At 38.8% G+C, this 22,502-nt stretch overlaps 1 long non-coding RNA gene across 1 annotated transcript in view; it reads right to left on the bottom strand.

Moving 5' to 3' along the window:
* The window catches only part of LOC139184500 (uncharacterized), a 53,601-nt gene extending 32,851 nt beyond the window's left edge, over positions 1-20,750 (bottom strand). The window contains exon 1 of the long non-coding RNA XR_011567990.1: positions 20,538-20,750. This is a non-coding gene — a long non-coding RNA (uncharacterized lncRNA). The remainder of the gene's footprint in view (positions 1-20,537) is intronic.
* Between the last annotated feature and the right edge of the window lie 1,752 nt (positions 20,751-22,502).

Genomic DNA, 22,502 nt, shown 5'->3' with positions numbered 1-22,502 from the left:
AAATAAATGTGGATATATTTTTAGAAAAAAATTAGGAGATTATGACATCAAGGCAGAGAAGGGAAACAGCACAAACTACAAGGCTAAATATTCATACATTCTAATGCATTAATTCTAATCCTTTTAAAGAGGAGACAATATAAAGACAGTGAAGAGATAAGCTACATTTTGATAGAAGGTATCTGCAGAATACCCAGTAAAATGGGCAAAATGAGATTATTTTTACAAATAAGGAACTGAGAATTTTTCATAACAAAACATTTAAAAGTGGAAGAAAAAAATTTCCGGTGAGATCTGGAACAATAGGAACTCTCTTTCTCAACTGGTACAAGCATACATTTGTGTTTTGGAGAACATAGGGCTTTACCTAATAACACAATGACTGCAGATGGTGACTGCAGCCATGAAATTAAAAGACTCTTACTCCTTGGAAGGAAAGTTATGACCAACCTAGACAGCATATTAAAAAGCAGAGACAGTACTTTGCCAACAAAGGTTTGTCTCATCAAGGCTGTGGTTTTTCCAGTGGTCATGTATGGATGTGAGAGTTGGACGATAAAGAAAGCTGAATGCCAAAGAATTGATGCTTTTGAACTGTGGTGTTGGAGAAGACTCTTGAGAGTCCCTTGGACTGCAAGAAGATCCAACCAGTCCATCCTAAAGGAGATCAGTCCTGAGTGTTCATTGGAAGAACTGGTGTTGAAGCTGAAACTCCAACCCTTTGGCCACTTGATGTGAAGAGCTGACTCATTTGAAAAGACCCTGATGCTGGGAAAGATTGAGGGCAGGAGGAGAAGGGAATGAAAGAAGATGAGATGGTTGAATGGCATCACCGAGTCGATGGACATGAGTTTGGGTAAACTCTGGGAGTTGGTAATGGACAGGGAGGCCTGGAGTACTGTGGTCCATGGGGTCACAAATAGTCGGACATGATTAAGTGACTGAACTGAACTGAACTGAAATGAAGCTTCCCTGGTGGCTCAGCTGCTAAGAGTTTGCGTGCAATGCGGGAGACCTGGGTTTGATCCCTGGGTTGGGAAGATCCCCCAGAGAAGGGAATGGGTACCCACTCCAGTATTCTTGCCTGGAGAATTCCATGGACTGTATAGCCTATGGGGTTGCAAAGAGTCAGACATGACTGAAACTTTCACTTCACTTCTCTACATTAATGAACATACAATACCTCACAGCATTCCTGGTGCTAGTCATCCCTACATGGAAGTCTCTCTCAGGTGACTTTCATGTAATGCTTTGCTTAATTTCACCCAGACAACTACTCAGAACATTGTTTATACCATGGATTCTAGTTGGGTTGACTTAAGGGAAAGGATTAGTGCTGTCATCTTTAATTTTTTAAAGCTTACTTACTCTACTTTGGAGTATTTAAATGCCTCAAACTATTTCTGAGTCCACAGTTTTGGAGATATAAAGACAGGAAAATCACTATTTTTTGGGTACTTTATGAAAAGCAAATCTCTTAAATTCGAAACTATAATAAATGTGTACACATTTTTAGTGTTTTAAAATAATACTGAATATTCTTTCTCGCTATTTGACAGGGTGATGACTTAGAAAGAGATGGGAATACCAGACCACCTGACCTGCCTCTTGAGAAATCTGTATGAAGGTCAGGAAGCGACAGTTAAAACTGGACATGAAACAACAGACTGGTTCCAAATAGGAAAAGCAGTACGTGAAGGCTGTATATTGTCACCCTGGTTATTTAACTTCTATGCAGAGTACATCATGAGAAATGCTGGGCTGGAAGAAGCACAAGCTGGAATCAAGATTGCTGGGAGAAATATCAATAACCTCAGATATGCAGATGACACCACCCTTATGGCAGAAAGTGAAGAAGAACTAAAGAGCCTCTTGATGAAAGTGAAAGAGGAGAGTGAAAAAGTTGGCTTAAAGCTCTACATTCAGAAAACTAAGATTATGGCATCCAGTCATGATCACTATCACTTCATGGCAAATAGATGGGGAAACAGTGGCTGACAATTTTGGAGGGGCTCCTAAATCACTGCAGATGGTGACTGCAGCCATGAAATTAAAAGACACTTACTCCTTGGAAGGAAAGTTATGACCAACCTAGATAGCATATTAAAAAGCAGAGACATTACTTTGCCAACAAATGTCCGTCTCGTCAAGGCTATGGTTTTTCCAGTAGTCATGTATGGATGTGAGAGTTGGACTATAAAGAAAGTTGAGCACTGAAGATTTAATGCTTTTAAACTGTGGTGTTGGAGAAGACTCTTGAGAGTCCCTTGAACTGCAAGGAGATCCAACCAGTCCATTCTAAAGGAGATCAGTCTTGTGTGTTCATTGGAAGAACTGATGTTGAAGCTGAAACTCCAATCCTTTGGCCACCTGATGCGAAGAGCTGACTCATTTGAAAAGACCCTGATGCTGGGAAAGGTTGAAGACAGGAGGAGAAGAGGACGACAGAGGATGAGATGGATGAATGGCATCACCGACTCGATGGACGTGAGTCTGAGTGAACTCCGGGAGTTGGTGATGGACAGGGAAGCCTGGCGTGCTGTGGTTCATGCAGTCGCAAAGAGTCGGACACGACTGAGCAACAGAACTGAATTGAACTGAAGGGACTTAGTTTATTTTCATTTGATTTACATACATTTCAAGTAAACATAAACTTCTCATGCTCTCTATATTCTTCATGACCTTTGAGAGATCTCAAAATGTTTTGGTCTGAGAATCCATCAGGTTTAAGTAAGAAGTCTCTCATAGAAAACAGTTTAAAACAAAACTGTTATGTCCTTTAGTGCTGGAATACACTAGCTAGGATCTCAAAACATTTAATTATTGAATTAAAGGTATATACCTTTGAGAGTGTAATTTTGAAAAGAAAACCCAACAAACTGCCTTTCAGTAAGAAAGTTGAATAGAATTATGGTTCATTGTGCCAAGCCATAATGGAAGACCACAGTTTGTATCAACTTACTGTACATATTCACCAGATGAAGCTGCTACTGCCCTTTAAATGTGCCGTATTTGTGCACAAATTGCTCATCTTAAAATTGTTGCTATATTTTATTGAGCTATATGATTGTGTAATCAGATTACTTTTATTCTAAGAAGGCTGCATTATTGATGAATATGTGTGCATTTTATCATTTGGACATTTGTTCCCTAAGGCCGTTTCATCTATCACTGTCAGAGGTGGGATCACATGTTTCAGATCTGCTAATATATAATCCAATACCTTGATATGAATAAAACATAAATATTGACACACAAAAATACATGCTGTTTTGTTACTGTTTTATATTTGTCCCCTGCATACATAGGAATTCTGATAAATTTTATTTCATGTGATTCTCATAAACATATGGAATATTTATAATCATATTTATTGCATTATTAAATATATTTCTATCTGTATTCAATTCCTGCTCTAAGTATTGCTTTTTGAATTGAAATATAATTTATGTACAATATCATGGTAATTTCTGGTATATTACATAGTAATTTGACATTTGCCTTCTTTATGAATTAATCAGCACAAGTCTAGTAAACCACTGTCCCTATAAAATTTCAGTGTTATTGACCATATTCCTTATGCTGTATGTTATACATCCCTGTGGCTTACTTATTTCATTGGACATTTCTACCTCTCTTATGTATTTATGTATTTCACCTTCCGCACCCTCTTCCTCTCTGTTCACCATGCCGTTTGTTCTCCGTATCTATGAGTCTGTGTTTGTTTTGTTTGTGGTTTAGATTGCATGAAACATGAAATTGTATAGTATTTGTCTTTTTTTGTCTGACTTGTTTTACTTAGCATAATCATTATCTTTGAATGCACTGAGGAGTGATCAAGGGTAAATACTAACCTTATCCAGTGAAGATCCTTCCAGTACCAACTTTCCTCACATTTTGCTGCTTTTGTTCTTTATCTGTTGCTTTCAAGCTATTTTCTTTTAATATATCAGCATCCTGGAATTTTTAATTGTTTTTTCTGGGAGAGTTTGTTGATGCAAGTTCTGCCTTTTTTTGTTTGTTTGTTTTTGTTTTTGTAGATCAGACCGTCTGTTGCTCCATATTGCATGTGATAGAGGAAACATGAAAAAATTGCAAAAAAATTAGAAAATGTTTGAGGTACTACCTAGACTTTCTCCTTAGCTTGCTTTTGGTGGCTCTTCTCTTGTTGCTTCTTCACGTTGTTGTCCTTTTTTGGAAATGCACACCCCTGGTGTTTCTCTTTTGTGTTCAAATTTTCTGTTCTCATGAAGACATCAGTCAGATTACCTTGATTCAGATGGTAAAGAATCTGCCTCCAGTTTAGGAGATTGGGCTCAGTCCCTGGGTTGGGAAGATCCTCTGGAGATGGGAATGGCTGCCCACTCCACTATTCTTGCCTGGAGAATTCCATGAACAGAAGGGCTTGGGGGGCTATATTCCATGAGGTTGCAAAGAGTCTGACATAACTGAGTGACTAACACACATACAGCACACAGATCACATTAGGGTCCACCATAATGGCCTCATTTTAACTTATTAACATCTTTAAAGGCCCTACCTCCAAATACACTCACATTCTGAGGTACCTGGGTTAGGGTTGCAACAAATAAATTTTAGGGGGACAAAATTCAGCTCGTAACACCCTACTAGATTCAAAATCAGGAAACTGTAGATTGTATCTGTTATTGCTCATCAATATATTCCCAGCAATTAATATGCAAAATAGAAAGTTTATAAATATTTATTAAAGAAAGTGAATAAGTGGAATATTGAAGTAGTCTTGGAGAACTTATGTTTTGGGGTCTTTTTATGTTGTATAAATAGTATTATGTTATATAATTCATTTCTGATTTGACTTTTTTAAACTCTGTGCTTGTAAGATAGATCTATGGACATCTATTCAGTCATTCTAACTGCTACACAGTTTTCCATAGTACATATCTACTGATCTGATCTGATCTGATTATATTTTATTATCCATTCTGTTTAAGATAAACTGTAAAGTTTCCACCCTCACAGCACTGCTGTGATTGATTAATGTCTTGCGTTGTCAACTCATGATTGTGTGAAAGTATCTTGAGGGTTGTTGTTGTTGTTCAGTTGCTTAGTTGTGTCCAACTCTTTGCAACCCCATGGACTGAAGCACTCCAGGCTCCCCTGTCCTTCACCATCTCTCAGAGCTTGCTCAAACTCATGTCTATTGGGTCAGTGATGTCCTCCAACCATCGCATCCTCTGTCATCCCCTTTTCCTCCTGCCTTCAATCTTTCCCAGCATCAGGGTCTTTTCCAATGAGTCAGCTCTTCACATCAGGTGGCCAAAGTATTGGAGCTTCGGCTTCAGCATCAGTCATACCAATGAATATTCAGGGTTGATTTCCTTTAAGATTGACTGATTTGATCTCCTTGCACTCCAAGGGATTCTCAAGAGTCTTCTCCAACATCACAGTTCAAAAAGCATCCATTCTTTGGTGCTCAGCCTTCTTTATGGTCCAGCTCTCACATCCATACATGACTACTGGAAAATCATATTTTGACTACATGGACCTTTGTTGGCAAAATAATGTCTCTGCTTTTTAATACACTGTCTAGGTTAGTCATAACTGCTAGTCATAAGCTGCTTCCCTCATAGCTCAGTTGGTAAAGAATGCACCTGCAATGCAGGAGACCCTGGTTCAATTCCTGGGTTGGGAAGACACCCTGGAGAAAGGATAGGCTACCCACTCCATATTCTTGGGCTTCCCTCGTGGCTCAGCTGGTAAAGAATCCGCCTGAAATGTGGGAGACTTGGGTTTGATCCCTGGGTTGGGAAGATCTCCCAGAGAAGGGAAAGGTTACCCACTCCAGTATTCTGGCCTGGAGAATTCCATGGACTGTATAGGCCACGGTTCACAAAGAGTTGGACATGACTGAGTGACTTTCACTTTCTTTTCTAGGTTAGTCATAGCTTTTCTTCTAAAGAGTAAGTGTCTTTTAATTTCATGGCTGTAGTTTTTTTTTTTTTATTTTACCACCCGGCAGCCGGGACCCAGTGCCATCCGCGGACTTCCGGGCTCCCGGCCGCCCCCGCGCCGCCTCGGGGCCCCCATCTATTTGTCATGAAGTGATGGGACCTGATGCCATGATCTTAGTTTTTTGAGTGCTGAGTTTTAAGCCAGATTTTTCGCTCTCCTCTTTCACTTTTCATCAAGAGGCTCTTTAGTTCCTCTTGGCTTTCTGCCATTAGGGGGGTGTCATTTGCATATCTGAGTTTGATATTTTTCCTGGAAGTCTTGATTCCAGCTTGTGCTTTATCCAACTCGGCATTTTGCATGATGTACTCTGCATATAAGCTAATGACAGGGTGACAATATACAGCCTTGATGTACTCCTTTCCCAATTTGGAACAAGTCTGTTGTTCCATGTCCAGTTCTAACTGTTGCTTCTTGACCTACATACAGATTTTGCAGGTAAAGTAGTCTGGTATTCCCATCTCTTTAAGAATTTTCCACAGTTTGTTGTGATCCACACAATCAGAGGCTTTAGCATAGTCAATGAAGGAGAAGTAGATGTTTTTCTGTAATTCTCCTGCTTTTTCTGTGAGGCAACAGATGATGGCAATTTGATATCTGGTTCCTCGGCCTTTTCTACATCCAGTATGTACATCTGAATGTTCTTGGTTTATGTACTGTTTAAGCCTAGCTTGGAGGATTTGAGCACTACTTTGCTAGCATGTGAAATGAATGCAATTGAGAGTACAGAGTGGAATTGCCAAATTATAGGGTTTCAGTTCAGTTCAGTTCAGTCCACTCACTCAGTCATGTCTGACTCTTTGCGATCCCATGGACTGCAGCACACCAGGCCTCCCTGTCCATAATCAAGTCCCAGAGTTTACTCAAACTCATGTCCATTGAGTTGGTGATGCCATTCGACCATCTCATCCTCTGTTGTCCCCTTCTCCTCCTGCCTTCAATCTTTTCCAGCATCAGGGTCTTTACAAATGAGTCAGTTCTTCGAATCAGGTGGCCAAGTATTGGAGTTTCAGCTTCAGCATCAGTCCTTGCAACGAATGGATCTCCTTGCAGTTCAAGGGACTCTCAAGAGTCTTCTGCAACACCACAGTTCAAAAGTATCAATTCTTCAGCACTCAGCTTTCTTTATAGTCCAAGTCTCACATACATACATGACTACTGGAAAAGCCATAGCTTTGACTAGATGGACCATTGTTGGCAAAGTAATGTCTCTGTTTTTTAAAATGTTGTTTAGGTTGGTCATAACTTTTCTTCCAAGGAGCAAGTGTCTTTTAATTTCATGGCTGTAGTCACCATCTGCAGTGATTTTGGAGCCTCCCAAAATACGAGTTCATTCTGTCGTTTTTGAGATTGTATCCATGTACTGCATTTCGGACTCTTTTGTTGACTATGAGGGCTACTCCATTTCTTCTAAGGGACTCTTGCCCACAGTAGTAGATTTAATGGTCATCTGAGTTAAATTCACCCATTCCAGTCCATTTTAGTTTGCTGATTCCTAACATGTCTACGTTCATTCTTGCCATCTCCTGTTTTACCACTTCCAATTTGCCTTGATTCATGAACCTAATTTTCCAGGTTCCTATGCAATATTGCTCTTTACAGCATTGGACTTTACCTCTATCACCAGTCACATCCACAACTGGGTGTTGTTTTTGTTTTGGCTCCATCTCTTCATTCTTTCTGCAGTTATTTCTCCACTCTTCTGCAATAGCATACTGGGCACCTACTGACCTGGAGGATTCATTTTTCAGTGTCCTATCTTTTTACTTTTTCATACTGTTCATGTGAGGAGATACCCCATGTCCAAGGGCAGAGAAGCCCCAGAAAGATGGTAGGAGGGGCGAATTTGTGTTTAGAATCAAACTCCATACCTTCCAGAGATGCCCAGAGGGCTCAAACAAACCTTGTGCACACCAGGACCCAGAGACTCCACAAAGACTGAGACAGAACTGTGTTTGAGAGTCTCTTGTGGAGGTACAGGTCAGCAGTGGACTGCTGCATGGGCAGGGACTCTGGGTGCAGCAGACCTGAGTATGGCATAAGCCCTTCTATAGGAGGTCGCTATTAACCCCACCACAGAGCTGCCAGAACTTACACAGGACCAGGGAAATAAACTCTTGGAGGCACAAACAGAAACTTGTGCACACCAGGACCCAGGAGAAGGGAGCAGTGACCCACAAGAGACTTGGATTACTGTGATATTGAATGGTTTGCCTTGGAAACAAACAGAGATCATTCTGTTGTTTTTGAGATTGCATACAAGTCTATGCCCTGACCAGTAATGCTGAAGAAGCTGAAGTTGAACGGCTCTATGAAGACCTACAAGCCGTTCTAAAATTAACACCCCAAAAGGATATCCTTTTCATTATAGGGGACTAGAATGCAAAAATAAGAAGTCAAGAAACACCTGGAGTAACAGGCAAATTAGGCCTTGGAGTTTGGAATGAAGCAGGGCAAAGGTGAATAGAGTTTTGCCAAGAGAATGCACTGGTCATAGCAAACACCCCCTTCCAACAACACAAGAGAAGACTCTACACATGGACTTCACCAGAAGGGGAATATAAAAATCAGATTGATTATATTCTTTGCAGCCAAAGATGGAGAAGCTCTATACAATCAGCAGAAAAAAGACTGGGAGCTGACTGTGGATCAGATCATGAACTCCTTATTGCCAATTTCAGACTTAAAGAAAGTAGGGAAAACCACTAGACCATTCAGGTATGACCTATATCAAATCCCTTATGATTATGCAGTGGACTTGAGAAATAGATTCAAGGGATTAGATCTGATAGAGTACCTGAAGAACTATGTTCAGAGGTTAGTGACACTGTACAGGAGACAGGGAGCAAGGCCATCTCCAAGAGAAAGAAATGCAAAAAGGCAAAATGGTTGTCTGAGGAGGGTTTACAAATAGCTGAGAAAAGAGGAGAAGCTAAAGGCAAAGGAGAAAAGGAAAGATATACCCATCTGAATGCAGAGTTCCAAAGAATACCAAGGAGAGATAAGAAAGCCTTCCACAGTGATCAATGCAAAGAAATAGAGGAAAACAATAGAATGGGAAAGACTAGAGATCTTTTCAAAAAAATTAGAGATACCAAGGGAACTTTTCATGCAAAGATGGGCACAATAAAGGACAGAAATGGTATGGACCTAACAGAAGCAGAAGATATTAAGAAGAGGTGGCAAGAATACACAGGAGAACTATACAAAAGAGATCTTCAAGACTCAGATAATCATGATGGTGTGATCACTCACCTAGGGCCAGATATTCTGAAATGTGAAGTCAAGTGGGCCTTAGGAAGCATCATTATGAACAAAACTAGAGGAGGTGATGGAATTCCAGTTAATCTATTTCAAATCTTAAAAGATGATGTTGTGAAAGTGCTGCACTCAATATGCCAGCAAATTTGGGAAACTCAGCAGTGGCCACAGGACTGGAAAAAGTCAGTTTTCATTTCAATCCCAAAGAAAGGCAATGCCAAAGAATGCTCAACCTACTGCACAGTTGCACTCATCTCACACGCTAACAAAGTAATGCTTAAAATTCTCCCAGCTAGGCTTCAACAGTCCATGAACTGTGAGCTTCCAGATGTTAAAGCTGGATTTAGAAAAGGGATAGGAAGCTGATAACAAATTGCCAACATGTGTTGGATCATGGAAAAAGGAAGAGAGTTCCCAAAAAACATCTATTTCTGCTTTATTGACTATGCCAAAGCCTTTGTGTGGATCACAACAAACTGTGGAAAATTCTTCAAGAGATGGGAATACCAGACCACCTAACCTGCCTTCTAAGAAATCTGTATGCAGGCCAAGAAACAAGAATTAGAACTGGATGTGGAACAACAGACTGGTTCCAAATAGGGAAAGGTGTCTGTCAAGGCTGTATATTATCACCCTGCTTATTTAACTTATATGCCAAGTACATCATGAGAAGTGCTGGACTGGATGAAGCACAAGCTGGAATCAAGATTGCCGGGAGATATATCAATATCCTCAGATATGCAGATGACACCACCCATATGGCAGAAAGCAAAGAACTAAAGAGCCTTTTAATGAAAGTGAAAAAGGAGAGTGAAAAAGTTGACTTGAAGCTCAACATTCAGAAAATTAAGATCATGGCATCTGGTCCAATCACTTCATGGCAAATAGATGGGGAAACAGTGTAAACAGTGTCAGACTTTATTTTTCTGGGCTCCAAAACCACTGCAGATGGTGACTGCAACCATGAAATTAAAAGGCATTTGCTCCTTGGAAGAAAAGTTATGATCAACCTAGACAGCATATTAAAAAGCAGAGACATTACTTTGCCGACAAAGGTCTTTCTAGTCAAAACTATGGTTTTTCCAGTAGTCATGTGTGGATGTGAGAATTGGACTATAAAAAAGCTGAGTGCTGAAGAATTGATGCTTTCGAACTGTGGTGCTAGAGAAGACTCTTGAGAGTCCATTTGACAGCAAGGAGATCCAACATGTCTGTCCTAATGGAAATCAGTCCTGAATATTCTTTGAAAGGACTGATGCTGAAGGTGAAACTCCCATCCTTTGGCCACCTGATGCGAAGAACTGACTCATTTGAAAAGACCCTGATGCTGGGAAAGATTGAAGGCGGGAGGAGAAGGGGACGACAGAGGATGAGATGGTTGGATGGCATCACCAACTCAATGGACATGAGTTTGAGTCAACCTGGGAGTTGGTGATGGACAGGGAGGCCTGGTGTGCTGCAGTCTATGTGGTCACAACGAGTTGTATATGACTGAGTGACTGAACTGAACTGATTGAACTCAGTAAAGAAAAGAATAAGTATCAGTTCAGTTTAGTTCAGTTCAGTTGCTCAGTCGTGTCTGACTCTTTGTGACCCCATGAATCACAGCATGCCAGGCCTCCCTGTCCATCACCAACTCCCAGAGTTCACTCAGACTCACGTCCATCGAGTCAGTGATGCCATCCAGCCATCTCATCCTCTGCCATCCCCTTCTCCTCCTGCCCCCAATCCCTCTCAGCGTCAGAGTCTTTGCCAATGAGTCAACTCTTCGCATGAGGTGCCCAAAGTACTGGAGTTTCAGCTTTAGCATCATTCCTTCCAAAGAACGCCCAGGGCTGATCTCCTTCTGAGTGGACTGGTTGGATCTCCTTGCAGTCCAAGGGACTCTCAAGAGTCTTCTCCAACACCACAGTTCAAAAGCATCACTTCTTCAGCGCTCAGCTTTCTTCACAGTCCAACCCTCCATCCATACATGACCACTGGAAAAACCATAGCCTTGACTAGACGGACCTTTGTTGGCAAAGTAATGTCTCTGCTTTTCAATATGTTATCTAGGTTAGTCATAACTTTTCTTCTAAGGAGTAAGTGTCTTTTAATTTCATGGCTGCAGTCACCATCTGCAGTGATTTTGGAGCCCAAGAATAAGTATGCTGCTAAGTCACTTCATTCGTGTCCGACTCTGTGTGGGCCCGTAGATGGCAGCCCACCAGGCTCCCCCGTCCCTGGGATTCTCCAGGCAAGAACACTGGAGTGGGTTGCTATTTCCTTCTCCAAAGCATGAAAGTGAAAAGTGAAACTGAAGTCGCTCAGTCCTGTCCGACTCTTGGCGACCCCATGGACTGCAGCCTACCAGGCCCCTCCATCCATGGGATTTTACAGGCAAAAGTACTGGAGTGGGGTGCCATTGCCTTCTCCAAGAATAAGTATAGAATAATAATATTTTCACCATTATTTTGCCACAATTGGTTCTTAAAGAGTTTTAACTTTTTATGATATATGGTAAAAAAAAATCTACATTTCATTTTTTAGCTCCGTTTTCTGTGAGATGGTATTTGTCTATTATTAACATAATCATGTATAATTTTCCTGACTTATTTCTATAGTTAAATAGAAATATTTATATTCATATATATACCTTTATGTATTCATAATTATAATTAAGATATTACAGATTTTCCACCAAATTTATATGATGGAGAACTTTAAATTCTAAAGTCTTGCTTTTTGTAATCTCAAAAAAATTTGTTGCAAATAGTTGATATTAAGCTTTGAGACTTTCAAAATATTCTTCATAGGTTGTGATTTACATCTCTAGAATGTTTATATCAGAAAGATCTCTTTCAGCTCAGAGCTGAAAGAGATCTTTTCTAAACAGAGCCATTCAGTCCATCATCTTCTGAAATGACTATTCTTGTCAATTACTCTTTCGTAAGTAATATTTAATTCATTTTTTAAAGTTAACTATTTCATTCATTGTTGAGACTCTGCTTTGCTGCTTAACACTGTTCTTTCTCGGCATCTTCAAAAAGAGAAAAATTTTAGCCTATTGAGCTGTTTGTAGATAGGGTGAAGAGAGGTGAGTGCAGCCCAGGGGACTAGCTTCTAGCCAGGCTTTTCTGGATCACTGAACATTACCTTATAAACAGACATCTGACTGTAAAAACTCAAAGTCTGTTTTCACATTCATTTTATGAATTTCATTCATGTCATTTCTTTTCACTTATTCTTTTTGCAAGGTGAGGATGCATTCTGAATTTGATATTTTTGTTCCAGAGAGTAGCTCTAAAAGTACTATTAAAATAATGCATGCTTGCTTTTTATGCCTTTCATTTTCAGTTTTGTAAGATTTTGAACAGAGTGATTGTTAATACACTACGGCAACATTAGTTATGTTTGCATAAGTAAACATTGGAATACGAAAATATTGAAAATTCTTGGAAAGAAAAATCTATCTCAATTGTTTTGCCAATGCTGCCTCAATTCAATATGCAGTTATTTACTCTGGTTCAGTGAATATCTAGAACAAAAATCCAACTGAACTTATCCTAGTAAGTAAGGATTTTTAAAGAAAGGTTAATGCACATTGCTTATGGCTTTTGTTCATGAGATGAATTTTTATTTTTCATACTAAAGTCACAAGTAAATCCAGGGTTCATGAATTGAATTATGTAGACATAAAGAATTAAATTAGATTTAACATATGCATGTTCCTAATCTCATGCTCTGTGTCAGCCGTGTCTTCAGTTACAGCAATTCCCAACAACTACATGCTACTTATCAGTGTTCATTCTAGGTGGGAAATACTGAGGGCATTTGCAAGGTCTGTGTTTTCAGTATGGTATCCCCAGTGCCCAGTGTTTAACAGTGGATGCTCTGTGAGTTCAATCAAAGGAAGGAAAATATAGTTATATAGTTAAGTTCATTAAAATCAATTTAAACAGAAGTCAAAGAGTTAAGCACACAGGAATTACCCATATAAAACTGTTTAGAAAAATAGAGTACCTTTGGCTAGAGACAAGCAAGTATCAGTGTAGGGTGATATTATAATAGATGGAGTTTTTATTTATACTATTATATATATTTTTTTTCTAATTTTATTTTATTTTTAAACTTTACATAATTGTATTAGTTTTGCCAAATATTTATATAAAGTTTATTATTTGTACAAAGTTTGTATTATTCTAAACACAGGAGGAAGTACAAAACTAAAAAAACTACATGCTGAATTTTCTTGGGTGCTTTTAGATTGGTTTGAGCTGCCAGCACACCTTCTAGACCTAACTGAGTTTTGGTCTCCTAGTTTTCTCCTGCTTATCATGTCATTTTTAGCCTAAGATGTAACTTCTGCTAGAAGGGTCAGACTTGGGTTGGAAGAATTGGTAATTGCAAGACTCTTTGCTGCTGAATTAGAAGGAATGATTATTAGAGTCATTTTGTTTTATCTTTATAAGCAGTTTCTAACCTCAAATTTGCCATTTTCACAAGAGTTCAGCAGGAATTTTCCACCCTTTGCAGTTTTGATTTGCTGGTCTGTGTCAACCTAAGGTTTATAATCGACAGGTCTCTTAGAGGACAGCAGATTGTGATGGGTGGATGAGCTTCATATCTGAGTATGTTCTGAAAAAGTGTTTAGTTACTATGAGAAGTTCAAATTTTCAAATACAGAGGCCCCAACACATGTCCTAATTTGAAAGAGTTTAAAGGAGCTTTGAAGGGGCTTCCTGATGGCTCAGTTGAAAAAGAACCTACCTGCAATGTGGGAGACCTGGGTTTGATCTCTGGGTTCGATCCCTGGGTTGGGAAGATGCCCTGGAGGAGGGCATGGCAACCCACTCCAGTATTCTTGCCTGGGAGATCCCATGGACAGAGGAGCCTGGTGGGCTACAGTCCATAGGGTTGCAAAGAGTTGGACATGACTAAGCAACTAAGCACAAAGGAGCTTTGAGGGACTTTACCTTCATCCACAATGGGATTCACGCTCGAACAGATGAGGATGTAAAGAAAGTCATACTGTGGGGATAGGAAATTAAGCTTGTGAGGAAAATACTCCAGGGGATCATTATGAGTAGGGACAAAGGAAGGAGCCATGGAGACTAGGTTAGACGGATCAGCATGATCTCTCCCACCAGATGCTGCCTCTCTTTCCAAATGTTGATGGTAATGGCAAGGTGAGCTCTGTGGAATGGAAAAGGGCTTCCAAAACCTCTGCTATGAGAAGCCCCCTTGAAAGTAGAAGTTGCTCACCACTAGAGCAAGAAGAATCAATAGGAGAAAGTGAAGTCCTGGGGAGGGCCTGGGGGAGCTCGGCTACAGTGCTGGCAGTGACTAAAATTAGCTCGATATTTCAACTTGTGTTGGTGATTGCAAAAGAACAAGAATGCAAATGAAAATAAATGAGAATTGTTTCCTTATACCGACTACTTGTTTTTAGTGTAGGCAAATCTAAATGTCAAAAATGAAAATGATCTGATCTTTTTTTAAAAAAACTTTTTATTAGAGTATAGTTGCTTTACAATGTTGTTTAGTTTCTGCTAAACAGCAAAGTGAATCAGCTATAATGTGTACGTATATCCACTCTTTTTTGAACTTCCTTCCCATGTAGGTCACCACAGAGCATTGAGTAGAGTTCCCTGTGCTACACAGTAGGTTCTCATTAGTTATCCACTCTGTACCTAGTAGTAGTGAGAGAGAGCCAGAAACCCTTACAAGATCAATCGTAAGAAATAAGTTAACACTGTAGTCATGGAAATGCATATTGTATTTTTGAAGCTGTTGGGTTGTATCTACAAGAACCCGTTTTAAAAAAGGTGATACAGTTTTCTTCTTCAGCATCAGCTGGGGATGATCTTGGAGCATGAAGGTTATCAGGGAGGAAGAACCTTCTCTAGCAATTATCCTCTGGAGTCAGCTCTGCAAGTTGCTTCCACATTAATAGCCTTTCCCTTTCATCCTGTTCTGACTCAACCTGTTCCTTAATAGCTTCAGTCTTTATTCCCTGCAGCTCTCATGAGAGCAGCATTTGTGGATTGATGGTAAGGCAGGGTGGTATATGTGGGAAGCCTTTGTCTTTATACAGGTTTTACTTTTCATTGAGTCTATTTATTAAGAGACCTTGGGGCAGTCTGTTGTTTCACAGCCATCTGAGTGGTATCTTGTTGGTAGAGTTTATTCAAATAGTTTTCCTGCCCTTTATGACACAGACTGATTTGGTTTTCTGTTTATTTGCTTACTATTATTTTCCATTACAGCCTCTGAAGAATAGTGTCTTTACTAACACTCTGGAATTGTACTACTCCTAAACAAATGAACAAGTAAAACTATTTGCATCAAAATTCCTTTATCCTTAAAGGTCAGCTCAAATTGTGCTTCCCTTTGGTGGTTTTTCTAGATTTCTCCTGAGTCAGAAGTGTCTTCTTTATTTTGTATGATCCTTGAGCACATTGCCTCACTTAAAAAAAAAAAAACTTAAAAACAAACAAACAAACAAACAAAAAAACCAGCATCTTTTTCTGTTAATGGCATTTGATGGCTGGGAAAAGTACATCCCAAGTCTTTACAGAACAATCTAATACTGGTTTCCTTAAAAAAAAAAAAAAAATGAAACTCAGCTCTTAGATCAATGCCTTATATATAATTGATGTTTGCAAGAAGAATGTTTGGTGGATTGGTCATAAAAGAATGTGTTTTGAGGGGAGGGTAGAGGGCGATAATTAAGAAATAGTGCTCTGAAATCAGATAATACCATGGTTTAGGTCTCATAATTTATATTCTGCTATTTATTAGATTTATCTCCTTAGACAAATTGTTTACTGTATGAAAATTTCAGAAAAGTTCATCCATAAAATAGAATAGAAGCTGATATATACTTTTTAAAATTCTCATTAGAATTAAATTAGGTAATATATTCATTTTAACCTTATCACTAATAGGCATTCAACAGAGAACTAGTTGTTATTATTAACTTTAATTATGATCATTAATCCACTAGTTCTATTTTCCATAAAGATATACAAGAAAGGGTATGCTTAGGAAGTATTAAACAGGCCAAGAACTGACAACAGTGGCAAGTAGCAAGTATTCTTTAGTGAGGCCAATCCTTTTGTGAGGTGCCCCAGATAGAAGAGTGTGATGCAACTCTAGTAACTTAAAAGAAACACAATATTATCTGGTTTTGAAAAGTATAAAGACATTAACATTGGACATGGAAACCTTTGGAATAAAATATTGTCTTAGCTGATCATTAAGAAAAATCTTTTCATGATTTCAATAGGTCTTAACATGCAAAATAATTCTATTCCAAATATTTGGTGACCAGGAGAGAATTATTGTTCTCTCTGTTTTGTCATTTAGGGTTCCACTAGGAATGCTACAGTTATTAATGACAAATGGTTCCTGTGGAGAGACTTTTAAAGGCTCCCCTCTTGCTTGAATCCTGGCCTTTCACAGTGATGCCACAGCAGTCTCCTTTTACTGGGATTTGGGGATTCTTGCCCTCAATACTATCAATAAAAAATTACATTCATCTAACTCCGTCATTCCCAAATGTAACCAGTTTTTGTGCTGAAACTCATCAAAAAATGAGTTCACAAAAGAACAAGATGAAAAAACCAAACAAAATCCTCTTAGATTCACTAATAAATCTTTCTGGATGCTTCTTGAAACAATAAACAGTTACGTAATACAACTGCTTCTGTGATCGAATATACCTGTATAATAAAAGACTAGAAAATGTCTTGCTTATTTTCTGCTAAAGATCTTACTTGAAGACATGACTTAAAAGGCATAACTGATCTTCTAAGTTACAATTTCAGTCTAGCAATGTGTTGAAGGTGTTAAGTGTGGTGATGAATCTTATATATATATATATATTTTGTGTCCACAGTTCCATAAGCTTAAATTGTATCAGGAAAGCTCACTGTGAGATGCATTTCTGTCATTCAAGTGAATTTCTATAAAACTGGGATCAGGATGCAGAGAAAATGGCACTATCTTTAAGGATTCAAATTTCTCTTGAAATACTTAAAAAATTGTTGAGTGTCTTGTAGTGAAGCACATCTAAGGGTTTTGAAAGACTCAGGTTTTGATGGCCAATTTTTTTTAATCCATTGATTTCACCCACCTCTGTCATCCATCCATCCTACAAAAGGCCCTTGAGACATCAGTATAATAGTCTGCTGGGGAGATGGTTGACATTATAGAGCAATTACCGGTATGACCAGAGTTCATTTGGGAACACAACTGAAGGAAAGTCTAGTACAGAATAAGGAATCAGAAATGGCTTTGGAAGGGTAATGCACCTGTGTTAAAACTTGAAGAATGAGGAAGATTCCCCGCCCCCCCTGGTGATCTAGCAGGGGAATATAGAATGTTGTACTAGTAGCATTTTAAGAAATATTAGAAGTCAACCATTCCTCAGCTTCTCCTTGTATGTCCCTTGTCTTAGAGAGAATATTAAATACTAATTTTTTCTCGTCTTAAAGATCATTTATACAATGATTACTATATGCCAAGCACTGTTCTAAATTTTTCATATGAGTCCATTTAATCTCAAACTTATGAGGTAGGTACTATCATGATTCCCTTTTTCAAGAGGAGAAAACAGTGATAGAAGTTAGATAGTTTGCCAGCTAACATAGCTGGTCCATGGTGGCAGTGGCATTCCATTGGGTTTGCAGAGCTTAACTCTCACCTCCTGAACTCGACTTGTGATAAGCAGGATGATGGCACCCTAAAGAAGTCCAGGTCCTAACTCCCTCCAATCTATGAGTATATTTACCTCAAGTAGCAACAGACTTCACAGACATAATTATGGATTTTGAAATGAAGCAATAACCCTGGATTATATGGGTGGGCCTGTTGACAAGTGTCCTTAAATGTGAGGAGGGAAGCAGAAAAGTTAGAGGTGTGAGGAGGGAAATAGGGGTCAGAACAATGCTATGTCTGAAAGGACATAGATAAGAAACTCAAGTGGCTTCTAGAAGCTGGAAATTTATTCCTTGTTTAAATCCTCTCCTTGGAGCCTCCGGAAAGAACCAGTGCTGTCAACACCTTGATCTTAGACCAGTGAACCCCATTTTGGACTTCTCCCCCCAGAACTGTAAGATAATAAATTTGTGTTGTTTTACCACTAAGTTTGTGGTAATTTGTTACAGCAGCAGTGAGAAACTAATGTAACTTTCTTAAAATAGCTTCTTTTACTTTCATACCAAATAATTACTTTTATTTTTTAATTATCTCACATTCAGGGTCCTTAAGGGAAGGTATCTGAGTGATACCTGAGTATTGGTTATTTTTCTTAGGAGGCAAGATTATTTCCCAGGCAATCTTAAAAACCTTTGTCTACCCTATGGATTCCTGCTTATGGCCTGGGCTGTAATCTCTGGTCCATTCATCCAGGGACACAATCCTTGTGTTCACAAGGATTTCTTGTGGTGCTCAGTGACAAGGAGGGCATGGGAGTCAGTTGGAGCATCACAGATTTCTCTTCAGTGTGGCATGGTTTTTATTGATTTGCTAAAAAGTGGATTGTCCACTGAATGCAAGCCACATCTCTTTGCATTTTGCATGCACTGATCTAGATGTGCACTATTATAAATTACAGTACATGTCCTGTGTCATCTGACAACTCTGCTTTATTAGCTTTTGTGTAAATGAGGTTACATAATAACAGGTGATTTTTAATTGTTGTGACAGTTTTTAACTTCATTCTACTGAAGTCTAATTAGGTTTGAAAAGCATACTCTTGACTCTTGGTCTAGTGGTTGTGATCACAGACTCGGGTGTTGTATTTTCTGGGTTTGAAAATTGGCTCCCATGTCAATTTACTAATGTAATGTAGATTTACTAATCTCTTCTCTCCATTTTCCCAACTACAAATAATAGATGGTAAAAGTACCTATCTCATAAGGTTATGATAAAGACTAAATATCTTAATATATATAAAGTAATTCAGCCAGTGCACAAAATACAGGCATACTTCATTTTATTGTTGTTTTATTGAGCTTCACAGAGACTATGTTTTTTACAAATTGAAGGTTTGTGGCAATCAAGCAAGTCTATTGGTATCATTTTTCTAACAGCATTTGCTCACTTTGTGTCTCTGTGTCACATTTTGGTAGTTCTCACACTGTTTCAAACTTTCTCATTATTATTATATTTGTTTTGGTGATCTGTGATAAGTGACCTTTGATGTTACTATTGTAAAGAAAATGACAACCCACTGAATGCTCAGATGATAGCATTTTTTTTCTTTTTTCTTTTTCTTTTTTAAGTAACAAAGCATTTTAAAATTAAGGTTTGTGCATATTTACACAAGATGATATTGCACACTTAATAGAGTACAGTATAGTGTAAACATGAATTTTATATGCACTGGGAAACCAAAACAATTTGTGTGACTTCCTCTATTGCAATATTCACTTTATTGTGGTGATCTGGAACTGAACCTGCAATATCTCTAAGGTCTGCCTATACATGCTGAGCAAATAGTAACTATTATTATTACTAAACATTCAAAAATCACTTGGGAAAGAAATTGGTCTTGTTGAACTTATTTTCATATACGGTAGAGCCTATGATTTGTACAAATGAACTCTTTGTTTCCTGCTATAGATTTTTGTGTATGTTGGAGCTGCTCCTTGTTATAAATGTTAAAGTTCAGTAAAAAGGCACATGGGTAGATGTACATTATGGCTGGAACACATATGATGTCCAATTAGTCCCCAGATGGCTGACTCAGTGCCACTGTTTAGACTGCACAGTTCTACAATCTAAGCAGAAGTGCTTGACAGTATTTTTTAGTCTGTCTTTTGAAATTTAAATCTTTGAACTTGGATGGCTTTAATGAGAAATATTTCCCCAGAGAGGTAGGATCAAGATGGCAGAGTAGAAAGATTCTGAGTTCACTTTCTCCCCGACACATACCCAGACCATAATTACACGCAGAACAACTCTCTCTGACTTGAAGACTAACTTAACGGCTCTTCTACAATTAAGGATATAAAGACAAAACCACACTGAGATGTGTAGGAAGGGCAGAGAGAGGAGTTAGTCAGTGCACACACTCCTGGCACAGTGGCTCACAAGCAGTGGCTGATACTACAGACTTGGAGGTCTTCTCCAAGGGGCAGAGAGTTCAAGCCCCACCCTGAGTACCCCCAGTCCTGGGAACCAGCATTAGAAAAGTTGAGCCCCTGTAACTGACTTTGCAAACAAGCGAGGCTTATGGAGAGAGTCAGAGGGTTAGAGGAAATTGAGACTCTACTCTTATGGGCTTATGTACTCACTTGTTCTGAGTCCCAGGTCAGAGGCAGCAGATGGAAAAGAAACTGGCATTCTAGCCAGCCTGCTATGACCACCCTAGCACTGGGCCACACCTGGCTCTTGCTCTAGCTCTTCTGTCAAGGTGGCAGCCCTTCATGTGCTCCAGGAAAAGTCCTGACCCATGTCGGGCTCCAGCTCCAGTCCTCTAGTCAAAACCACTGGGCGTGTGCAGTCCACACAAGGATGCATCTGCACAAGGCCATGCCTTCAAGGCTGGGAGAGGCAACTGTATTGCCTAATTCATAGAGACAAACAGAAAGCCAATCAAAATTAGAAGACAAAAGAATTTGTGCCAAAGAAAGAACAATAAGGGAAAAACCTCAATAAAATGGAAATAAGTACTTATCTGATAAAGAGTTAAAAGCAGTGGTCATGTCTGATGCTCAGTGAACTTGAGAGAACAATGGAGGAACCAGTGAGAACATCAACAAAGAGAAAATATTAAAAAGACACAATCAGAGCAGACATATGCAATAAATGAAATGGAAAATACACAAGAGGGAGTCAGGAGCAGATCTGTGGGCCTTCAGTTCACTCGTGTAAATGGACTGAGACTTCAAGCCGTAAAACAAACGACTGGGCAATGAATGAACTGGGAAACAAAGCAATAAACCAAACGTAAGTATGGACCACAGACGAATGGGTGCAGAAACAGGGCAGTGAAGTGGCTTTTGTTTGTAGAGGAAGCTGAAGCTTCCACGTGACATGGTTTTTGTTCTGGGTGGCCTTCCTCCCTATTCCTATACAGTAACATGTATGTTGTCTGAATAGATTAAAACTAATCTGATGAAATAGAATTCACAGTTGTAAAGTGTAAGCAGAGCTAAGACCATTTTCCTGGGTGAACCCTATACTGTAAGTGAGTTTTCAATGAGGGAAAAGTGTTTTTTGGCAAAAGAGCAGATAAAGAGAGCAAGAAAAATGCTTTGTGTAAAAATTTAGAAACACTGCTTCATCATGAAGCTAAAATGGTGACTATTTGCTTGTGGAAATGCATTTTTATTTAAAAGCACAATGACTGAAATACATATTTTCTTTTAAAGTTTGCATATCTGTTAATGTCTGTGTCACTGAGCTTGCTAAGCATTTGTCTTCTTTCAGGTTTATCTTGACCTACATGATTCTAAATTCCTTCAGCATTTGGTGACTGCTAGATTGTTTTCACCCTGCTGAAAACTTCCCTGGTGTTTTTGTTAGTGTTGATCAATGCTGAGTAAAATCAGAGGGAAAAAATAGAAGGCCCACTCATTCATTCATTTATTTATTCAGTAAATCTTTTTTGGATGCTGAACTCGGTGCTCTGGACTGAAGATATGGCAGTTACTACAACAGACCACAGGCTGAAATTTCAGATTGCACCTGAAATTTACTAAACATCTAGAAGGGTATACATCTAATTAAGAATTTGGACTTATACGCTCAGTTCAGAACAAATGAAGATTAGTAGGGAACACTATCTTCCTTACAACTTAAGTAAGGAAGATTCTAAACAGGGTACTTTACATATATTTGGTAGTAAGTTAGCTTCTGTTTTGATGTGTAAGAAGTAATGTGAATTCGAAAAGATTTTTATAATTCACAAAGCCTAGAAAAATAATGTTTTAAGTGATCATTTTATAGATAAGTAACTTGGCAAACAACATAAGTAAAAGCATATTTGCAATGAATCAAGTGTATACCTCCTTAATTCTGGAGTTGAAGACAATACTAATGTACTTGACATATGCTGTTAATAAAGCTTTACGAATTTATTAGTATGGAGGACACATCATTTAATCTTTGATGCATCCTGTTTTTTTGTAGTAAGATCTGGCATTCTCACCCCATTAGAACTTAGCATAAACAGGGACCATGAAAAAATGTTTTATTTCTGCTGGCAAACAAAACCAGAGATGGAACATATTGTGCTTCTGCAGATTCAGAGGAGA

Source organism: Bos indicus, chromosome 8, assembly GCF_029378745.1.
Source record: "Bos indicus isolate NIAB-ARS_2022 breed Sahiwal x Tharparkar chromosome 8, NIAB-ARS_B.indTharparkar_mat_pri_1.0, whole genome shotgun sequence".
NCBI classification, from domain to species: domain Eukaryota; kingdom Metazoa; phylum Chordata; class Mammalia; order Artiodactyla; family Bovidae; genus Bos; species Bos indicus.
The sequence above is the reverse complement of the archived record's forward strand: the minus strand, read 5'-3'. Positions and strand labels throughout refer to the sequence as shown.